Below are 11,269 nucleotides of genomic sequence, written 5' to 3' on the forward strand. Positions count from 1 at the left end.
AAATGTTAACTTTTGGATTGGAGGTGTAAGAAGTAATAGAGGAGGAGGTGGTAGAGAAGAACTAGAACCTTTTTGGTTTCCCATATTAGATGAAGATACCATATTTATAATGAAGAATATCTCACCCTACATCCTCCCTAATTTCCATGGAGTAAGACATGAAAATCCTAAAACATTTCTTTTTGAGTTTGAAGTTTTGTGTAGGTCTTATGACTACTTGCTTGATTCTCAAAAATTGAAATTGTTTCCAACCGCTCTTAAAGACAGAGCACTTAAATCGTTTATGGGATTAGGAACACATACCATAAGAACATGATAAGAAATGAAAAATGTGTTCTTAGAAAAATACAAAGACTATTGTATGCCTCATAAACTTAAAGATGAAGTCTTTTAAATGATGTATAAAAGGATGAAAATCTTGAGGATTTCGTTGAAATATTTTCTTATAATGTTAAGAGGGCTAAAATGCATAATCTAGATGAAGAAACTCTGAAATATCTTTTGCTAAAATTCGTTAGAGATGGGTGGGTAGATATTCTCAATTTAAGGGGCACAGGAGATGTTTCTTAGTTATCATTTAGAGAAATTTGTGAATTGTGTGTACACATTTCAAGAGGAAAGGCTAGAACTGGGAAAAATCCAAGAGACCCTGTTATGTCTAGGATTAATAAATTTGTAGTTGGGACAGTAAGTAGAGAAGAAATAGGAAATTTTCTTGACAACTTCAAAACAAATATCTTAGGGAGTATTAGTGAACAAATAGATACTCTTAAGGTTCAAAACAAGCAAAAAGATGAAAATGTTGCATTATCAATTTTTTGTCCTAAATGCAAGAATAAGCATGCTCTAAGAGAATGTCCTCTTGATAGTGTATAAATATGTGCTATCTGTGAAGAAATTCATATCACAAAGGAATTCCCTTCAATTCTTGGACTTAAAGAAGTCTTGAAAAATGAAGTTGAAGCAAGCCAAGCTGAGTCACTCTGTTTTATTGGTAAAAGACCATGGCCACCACAACAACCAAATATGGTACAAGGTCTTAATCCTCAATACCAATCATTTGTACAACCTCAGAATAATTGGAATACTCCAATGCCTTGGAAAAATTAGCCACCTCAAAATCCATTATGGACATAAGGTTGGCAGTATCCTCCTAGGAATCCTCAATATAACCAATTTCAACAACCATTTATTCCACATCAACCTCCATACTATCCTCTTCGGTCAAAGACTTTTCCACAATTTTGAAATCAAACTTAGACTTCTAATTAACCACTTCAATTACCATCCACATCATACCCTCAAAAATCCAATCAACTACCTGCTCAGCCACTTCCAAATTCGAATAATAAAAATTCACAACTTGTTTACAATATAGAAGGTCAGAATTTCCAAGCTTGCATGATAGCTCCATTATATCTAAACAATGTCCAACTTAGATCCGGTAGAGTTTTGGAAAATAATTTACTATTTGTTGTTATTTAGGAATTTGGAGAGGATGAATATCTTGAAAAATAAACATCTCTTAATCAAGAAGAAATTCCTCAGAAAGAGAGCACCCCTATACATGATACCTCAATAAACTCAACTCCCATTGTAGAACAACCTTCTGTTTCTATTCAAAATCCACCCTTTCCTGAAAGGATAAAAAATGACAAAGGAATAGAAAAACAAATTGTGTTTCTTGAATATGACATGTTAGATAAATTGAAGAATGTTTGCATCAAAATTACTTTGTTACAAGCTATAAGGGAAATACCAATATTTGCAAAGACAATTAGGGAGTTAAGCTTAAAAAAACTAGGAAGAAAAAGAAAAGAAGTAAAACAAAATTAGCTAGTTGGAAAAAATGCAGATATTATGATGGGAAAACCAAAGGTTCAAAAATATCTAGATCCAGGTAATCCCATTGTAAAAACACACATTAATGGTGTCGATATTCCAAACACATTGATTAATGTAGGAGGAACTATCAATATCATGATTAAACAAACTATGGATCAATTAAAACTTTCTAATCTTCAATACACACCAACATTACTATAGTTAGCAGATAGATCTTTTATCAAACCAAATGGTGTATTAGAAGATGTATGTGTCTCCTTAGGTTCTTGGGAATATTCTGTTTATTTTATGATTTTAACTCCCAAGAAGAATTTAGGAGGACAACCATTGATTCTAGGAAGACCATGGTTAGCTACAACTGATGCTTTTATAAGTTGTAGATATGGTGATACGTTTATCTCTCATGGAAGCTCTACTAAGAAATTCACACTATATCCTACTACAAAAACAACGATAGAAGTAGAAAGTGAAGTTTGGATAGATGATGATAATGAATATTTTGATATACAACCAATATTTTCTACTTCACAAATAGATGAAGAAGATTTTTTTTTAAATCTAATGAATAATAATGATTCTTCCTCATATTTTGAACAAGATAAAAATTTTCAAGAACAACAAAATGTTGAATATCTATCATCACATCAAATGGCTTTACATTCTATGGAAAAAATTGTCAATTCTTTAATAGAAATATTTCCGGGGAAAACTTTAAACATTAATGATAATTTGGAAGAATCCTAAAGGAAGAATTGATAAAAATGTGACAAGAACATTCCTCTGCCTATGCATGGGAATACACTAATATGAAAGGAATTGATCCTAATACTTGTATGTATCATATCTATATTGAAGAAAATTCTAGACCAATTTAACAATCCCAAAGGAAGATGAATCCAAATTTAAGGGAAATTGTTAAAGCGGAGTTACAAAAACCGTTGAATGTGAATTTCATTTACCCAATATAAAATAGTCAGTGGATCTCACCATTAGTGATTGTTCCAAAGAAAAGTGGAAAATGGAGAGTATGCATCGATTATAGGGAATTGAATAAAGCTACCTTGAAATATCATTTTTCGCTTCCCCTTATAAATCAAGTCCTTGATATATTGGTAGGGAAAAAGTATTTTTCATTTTTGGATGGCTTTAGTGGATATAACCAAATTCAAGTAGCTCCACAAGATCAAGACAAAACAAATTTTACTTGTCCATGGGGAACCTATGCTTACCGGGTACTTCCTTTTGGATTATGTAATGCACCTGCAACATTCCAAAGGGAAGTTCTAGGAATTTTTTCTAATTTAATTCATGATTGTGTGGAAGTTTACATGGATGGTTTTACTGTCTATGGTAATTCTTTCAAGGAAGCTCTTGAAAATTTAGAAAAAAATTCTCATTAGATGTAAAGAAACAAATCTCTCATTAAGCCATCAAAAATTATTTATGATTTTCACCAAGGGAATTGTTTTACGCCACCACATTTTAGGAGATGGAATTAAAGTGGATTCATCTAAAGTAGAAGTTATTTCTAAATTATCAATTCATGTTTATCAAAGATATGTTAGAATTTTTCTTGGTTTTACTGGTTATTACAGAAGATTCATAAAAAACTTCAAAAAGATAGCCTCTCCACTTTTCAAATTACTTACAAAAGACTGTGAATTCATTTGGAATTCTGATTGCCAAAAATCTTTTGAAACATTGAAAGAAAAGATTTTTGAAGCAATTATCTTAAGAGGACCAAATTGGAGTCTTCCTTTTCATATTTCAACTGATGCTTCATATACAACTTTGGGAGTTGTATTAGGACAAAAATATTTGACTCCTTATGCCATTTATTACACAAGTAAAAATTTGACTCTTGCAGAGTTAAATTATACTATAACAAAAAAGGAATTTTTAGTTATTGTACATGCCATTAATAAGTTTCGACACTATATCACTGGTTATGAAACTTTTGTTCACACAGATCACTTTGCAATTAGATATTTAATGAATAAATCAATTATTAATGGTAGAGTTACAATATGGTTATTGTTATTACAAGAATTCAATATTACTATTTTGGATAGGCCTGGAAAGAAGAACACAATTTCTGATTTTCTATCTAGAATCCAAAATGATAATAAGGATGTTCTTGTAAAAGATAATTTTCCTGATGAATACCTTTTTGCAGTATCTATTAAATCTCCTTGGTTTGCAAATATTGCTAATTATTTGGCTACAAGGAAGTTACCATCATACTTGTCTCCTTGAGAGAAAAGGAAAGTTATTCAAACCAATGCATCTTATTCATGGATAAATGGAGAATTGTACAAAACATGGCCTGATTTAATCATTCGAAGATGTGTCAGAGAAGATGAAGTACCAGAAATATTAAAGGTTTTCCACGATGAACCATGTGGAGGATACTTTGCTAATAAAAGGACTGCCTATAAAATCCTTCTCTTAGGATATTATTGGCCTTCTCTTTTTAAAGATGCCAAAAAATATGTTAAGAGATGTGATAGTTTCCAAAGAATGTGAAAGCATGTTCCTTCAGATGAAATGCCTCTACAACCTCAGGTACTTATTGAACCCTTTGGAAAGTGCACTCTGGATTTTGTTGGTCCAATCAATCCACCATCAAGGAAAAAAAGGCACATTATTGTTTGTACAAATCATGTCACAAAATGGGTAGAAGCTAAAGCAATTCCTTTTGCTATAGAAAATGTTGTAGTTTCATTTTTTTTTTAGGATATTTTCACTCATTTTGGTGTCCCAAGGGAAATTGTGACAGATCAAGGTACTCAATTTACATCCAAGTTGGTGCAAAAGATAATGGAGGAATACAAGATCAAACATCAAAAGTCCACTCCATATCATCCACAAGCAAACATGCAAGGTGAAGCTACTAATAAAGTACTTGAAGCAATTCTTACCAAGATTGTACATCTTCATAGAAGGGATTGGGTAGAAAAGCTTCCAGAAGCTTTATAGGCATATTGTACCACATGGAGAAACACAATGTGACATACTCCTTATGAACTTTTATATGGGAAGAAAGTCCTATTTCGCATTGTGTTACAAATAAAGACCTTCAAACAACAATCAAATTGGGTCTTGATCTATCAGAAGCCCAAAAACAAAAGAATGGGTCAATTGAGTCAACTTGATGAGATATGATAAGATGTTATTCACAAAACCAATATAGTTCAACACCAAAGATCCAGATGGCATGATAAGTTTATCAAATATAGGAAGTTCAAGTCGGGTGATTGGGCATTGCTTTTTGATTCTAAATTTAAAGATTTTCAAGGAAAATTTCAAACTCATTGGCTTGGTCCTTATGAGATTGAAACTGTCTTTGATAATGGAGCAATCAGAATTAAAACTATTGATGAAGAAAAAGTAACTTTCCTTGTAAATGGTCATAGATTACGAGTATATCATAAACCATTAACAAAGGAAGAGTTCATAAGAAATCTGCAAGATAATCTTGATTTGAAGTTGGTCAAGGAAGATTCTTCTTCCTCTCCAACTTAGCCTTCTACTTTCTTTTTCAAAAAAAAAAAAAACACATAAAAAATTTGTATAAACATGAAAACCAACACTATTGGCATGTTTATACATAAAATATAAGTTCAAAACCAAGAATTCTTGGCAACATAGATTTTCTTTTAATTTCCTTATTCTTGTCCCATTTCTTTTATTCCTCTTTGCATAAATAAGACAACTACAAAATTGTCAATAATCTACAACTCTCATGAAATTCCGCAACTGACTTGACAGATTACAGCCAAAGCAAATGAAGATCATGGTCAAAGCAATCTGAATGGAGATCATAGCTAAAGCAACCTGAGCAACCTACAAAAAGAGAAAATTAGTAAGGCAGAATGAAAGGTATGTAAATATTAGTTAAATAATTAAGGATAAACATTGAGTTATGAAATAAATGGATGATTATAACCGTTTCCTCCACCATATTATGTAATGATTACCTTTGTCATAACATAATATTGGTTTTTCGCCATTCAATGCATAAAATTTTGATAATCATCATGAAATGTGAATGACATTCAAACCTTTCTAATGTTTAAGTTCATTTACCTTTATCCATATATATCCCATTTCTCCCGTACACCATCCCATTTCCTTTGCATTATATCCCACTTCCTTCAACTCTGTTTCAATATTCTTTGCTGAAAATCCCCCAACTGCTACCGAAATTCCATTCCTGTCATTACTACACTCCATAATCCTGTCAAAATGGGAAGTTACTAACTAAAGATTCCTCACCATGGGATGTATTGTGCGTTCTGAGCCAAATGGAGTCAAGTTTCTTGAAGGTTATCCACAAGTCAAACAACAATTACAGCAGGCACAGTGGTTACAGTTTTTTGAAAAGTTTGATGGGCACGATAAGGAGGTTAGAAAGTCATTTGCTTGGGCATATGATGGGACAAAATTGGAAATTGGAGATATTAGATTGGCCTTGATAGAGTCGTTCATGGCAGAAGCTACAGGATTGCCGAGAAATGGGGAAAGTTGGTTTAAAAATCGCAAAATCAAAGAGAAATATTGGGAAATATTCTAAAAAAAATCCAGGTATGGACATCTCCATTTTTAAGAAGGGAATTCCAATAACAACTTTGAAAAGTAAATGGAGAAATTTATTGTTAATTATTCAAAAATTCATAACTTGTGAGGGTAGGTTTGGAAATATGTTCTTTTACCATGCTCAGTTGATGATGCATTTCATTGATGGCAACAAAATCAATTTGCCATATTTCTTGCTTTGTAGTTTAAGAAAAATGGCCGCTAATATCCAAAGAAAAATTTAGTCTATTGACAGTGCCCTGTATCATCATGGGTTAGTAAAAATCTTAATTGAAGCCCATTTGAAGAGTAAAGGGGATAATTGGGAGGATTTTCTGGTTCGAAATCACTTTAAGGAAGTCGAGAAGATGAGTCTGGTTCTAAGATAAGAAGAAGCCACCGAAAACTTCCCTCAAACCCTAAGATTCAAAATGAAACACCTGCACAGGAAATTCCACAAGATGAGCACACATAGAATGATTCTAATGATGAAACCCCTCTTGTAAATGTTTTAAAGAGTCTTAAAAAGAAGAAATATGTTGACACACATGAAGGTCCATCAAAGGAAGGAACAAAGAAAAACAAAAGTAGAAAAAGAAAGCAAGCCCTCACTGCTGAAAAACCATCAAGAAGAAGTGCACGACTTATGAAATCGGCCATTAAACAATCTCCAGGTTTTGTTGATTTAGAAGAAGAGAAGTAGAGAAAATACCATCACCAATTGCAAGTCCAACAAGGAAGACACCAGAAATTGACCTTGTTCAACAAGAAATCTATGACTATATAGAATCTCTCGAACAGAAAGTGCAAGGAAAAACTGTTGATTTATCCTCAAACCAAGAAGAAATTCTGAGTGAAGAGATTCATTTCAGCCCTCCAGAAGAATCCAGAATTGAAAATGTTCTTAAACAAGAAATTTATGAATTATAAGTGTTAAACAAGTTTCTGAAGCAGGAACATGAAGAAATGAAGGTACAAAATGACATTCAAAGGACTCAAAATGATAATATCCTCTTACATATTTGCCACTGGTACAAGAAAAACAAGAAGTTAAAGGCTCAAAATAAACTTCTCAAAAGTAAAATCAAGGGTTTACAGTGTAGGATTTTAATGAAGAAACCAAGGATGGCAACCAAAAGAAAAATAAAAAAATAGAGAATACTAACTTAGATGTTCTTGCTCAAGCCTCGGATGTAGCTCAGTGATAGAGTGGGTCACAAATTTTGAAATTTTGTGTATGAGGACATGCAATATCTTCTTTGTGGGGGAATGTTGAAGACCAAAATTGTTCCTTTTTGGCACCTTCCCTAAGCTCCACGCACTCCATTCTCTTCCTTTATGATCATAATAATCCAAATAAGCTGTGAGATTGCAAGGTTATTGGCAAAAGTAGGTACCTAATCATATTTTATTCATAGTTTCATAGTTTCCTTATTATTTGATTTAATATTTTCATGAGCTACCAGATTACACCAATTCTGCAGTTAATGATCAATTCTACAACTTACTTGAAGAAAATTTAGGTTCCAAAATACCAGTTGAGGAGAGAAATATATGGATAGGTAGCTGACAACTGGCATAACAATATCCATCTATCTTCATGATCCAACAAGATGATAAGAGTATCGTATGAGCAGGTCAACGTGGAAGTCAACCCAGTGGAAAAGGAGCCCAAGACGAATCAGGTGAGCAAGAAGATCGATGATAAGGATGAAGTTGATATTTTTCCTCATGATTTGCTTCTCTGATAGAAAATCATGAAGAATAGCTATTTCGTATTATCTTATGTCATTTTTAGGATTTCTGTCGAGTAGGATAGGCATAAAAATCTCTAAACAATTTATTGAAGGAGGTTATAAAACCTACCTCTCGACATTGTTACAGATCCATTTGGGCACATCACTCCCATCATTCAAATCAGTACCATTAGGGCTCATCAAACCCTAATTCAGTTGCTACATGCCCTAGACAAGTCACCACTTTGAATGCCTCCTTCCCTGAGAGTTTCTTGGCCTAAATCCCTCTAGAAATGCCTCCTTAAGGGACCAGCACAGCCTTGGACAGGGGTAAGTGCACTTCAGTGCAGGTAGGCCCATGTCAAGGTGCTCTGTAGAGCACCTAGTCCCACTTTGACCTGCGCTAGGCGAGTTTGAGCGAAATCATCATAGGGTTCTAGGAATATTCTTATCTTCTAGATCCATCTAGAAGATTCCCACACTTATCATCTCCTATGAGCTCGAAATTGGATAGGGAATGAGTTAAGTAACCTCCTATCCTCTCATCCCTTCCTCCATGGAAACTAACTCTAAGTTTAGAAGGCCATTCAATACCCTCATTTATGACCAAACGTCCTCCATTTGCCTATAAATTGAGCACTCATCTAAGTGATCAAGCGCTGGACTTTGAGAATTTGTAAGGAGACACTGTTTTTATGAGGATCGAGATTATAAGAAAGTATTGTTATGTTTTTGGAGTTATGTGCTATTGATGTGATGTTGGTTGGAACCCAAGCTGGAAGAGTGGCAATGGATCGGACTTCATGGTTGTAATTCTTCCTTCTACTTAATAAAGCTGTTTACACCTTTTTCCATATTCTTATCTTGATAAATGATGTTTATATGTGTGAATGTATTTGATTCCATTTACTTATAGTCGATAGATCTCTTGCTTTGATTGGTTCTTTGTCTTCTGTTTGTGCTTGCGGGTAATTTTTGAGCGAGTTAAGTTCGAGAAGGAGCAGCAGAAGCCATACAAAGGAGACAAAAGGAAAGTGAAAGAACAAGTAGGTCCTTTGATTCCCTTTGTCGTATTTATTGTCTGTAGAAAAAGGATAGGCACTTTAAATCTGTTGTTCTAGGTATAGCTACCTACCTAGGGAATTAGTATTTACCTATTTTTACCAATGAAACAGGTATGTTTAATCCTAGAATCGAGTCATGTAAACTAGCTCTGATGAGGATAGTTATTTTACTGTGTCAACCTCATTAAAAAAATGAAACAGGTCCTAGAGCATAGTTCCTTGTCTTGTGTTAAGCTCGCTAAAAAATCAAACAAGGAATATGAGCATAGTTCCTTGTCTTGTGTCAAGCTTGCTAAAAAATGAAACAAGGAATATGAGGATGGTTCTTTTACTGTGTCAACCTCATTAAAAAAATGAAACAGGTCTTAGAGCATAGTTCCTTGTCTTGTGTCAATCTCGTTAAAAAATGAAACAATGAATCTGAGCATAGTTCCTTGTCTTGTGTCAAGCTTGTTAAAAAATGAAACAAGGAATATGAGGATAGTTCCTGGTCTTGTGTCAACCTCATTAAAAAATGAAACAAAGGGTGTGAGCATAGTTCCTTGTCTTGTGTCAAGCTCGTTAAAAAATGAAACAAGGAATCTGAGTAGAGTTCCTTGTCTTGTGTCAAGCTCATTAAAAAAATGAAACAAGGTCTCCTGGAGCAAAGTTCCAATTCGAATCTTTGATTAGATCTCATAAAATCCCAATCGAGTCTTTCACTTGATCTCGTAAATGAACCTCCATTCCATCCACTTGATAGCCACGAGTAGTCTACTTAAGTGAATGCAATGAAGTTTGGGGGGCATGCACCTAGAATCGAGTCATCATGATGGGGCCATGTAAACCAATTCCAAGCATAGCTTTTCATTTCAAGCTTGTGTAAACATGAAACTGAATCCAAGCATAGTTTTTCATTTCAAGATTGAGTAAACACGAAATTGAATCCAAGCATAGTTCCCCATGGTTCAATATTTTGTAAAATTGAACCCATATCCATTTTAACCCTCGTGATTGCCATTCTATCAGCCTCTTCCGTCAGATGAACCTTGGTTTTTCTCCTTCCATCGTCACTATTTGCTTAGCCGATCATACGCTTTCACTTGGTTGTTTTACCTTTTTGAGGAACAGTTGCAATGAGTGATCTTATTAGCCAACCTCTTCACATAAATCAACATGTTTTGAAAAGTTCCAACGTCACCGGAACCAGTTTTTATCCTAGACACCACTCATTCCTCTTAGTGGAGTCCTCTTTAAGCTCTTTTCAGACTCTCGAAATATGAAAAGATTATCGAGTGCTTGTCCTTTTCAGCTCGTTAACGGATTGGAAAACGAAATCTACTCAGTATAAGTTTAGCCCTTTTCCGGACTGAGATAGATTATTTACGAAAAATGAATACATTGACCAAACATGGTCAATAGGTTCTCTCTTGTATCATTTTACACTTTTTCGGACTTGAGAGACAAATCTATGAAAAATAACTTGTGGAGTTTTATTTTTGTCCCTTTTCAAACTCTCTAAACATGAAAAGGACCGAGTTATCATTATCGTTAAACTCGTTAAAACATCAAATACTGACAAATTTGTCCATCATGACAAGACCGAGTTTCACCTTCGCTAGACTCGTTAAAACATCACATAGTGATGGATTCACCCGAAGGGTGGAATTATACAACAAGCATATGCTATCCTCCTCAATCTTGACAAAAATAAAGAGGTAATGGTCAGCAATGACTAGCGAAAATGGGAAAAGGCGTAAACCACTTCATGGTAGCAGGTTGCTCTTCAACATGACACTTTCACTTCATTATTGTGACTATTTGGGTTGGGTTATCTGCTTGGTGGTCATCATACCTTGGTCTATCATACCATCCATTACTTTTTCTTTGGGTCAATGTTGCCAATCCATTCAGTGTCACCGACATGTTCAAGAGAAGTCACTCAGTTTAAAATTCATCCTTTGCAATACTCATAAACCTTCATTTTCATGACCGACATTCCTGAACCTTGTGTCGTCAGTCAAATTCCATCTCCAAAATCATTACACTCGTTTCGTGTCATTGATG

Source organism: Pinus tabuliformis, chromosome 4_1 (assembly GCF_031772625.1).
Source record: "Pinus tabuliformis cultivar Carrire ecotype Pingquan chromosome 4_1, CPIR1, whole genome shotgun sequence".
NCBI classification, from domain to species: Eukaryota; Viridiplantae; Streptophyta; class Pinopsida; order Pinales; family Pinaceae; genus Pinus; species Pinus tabuliformis.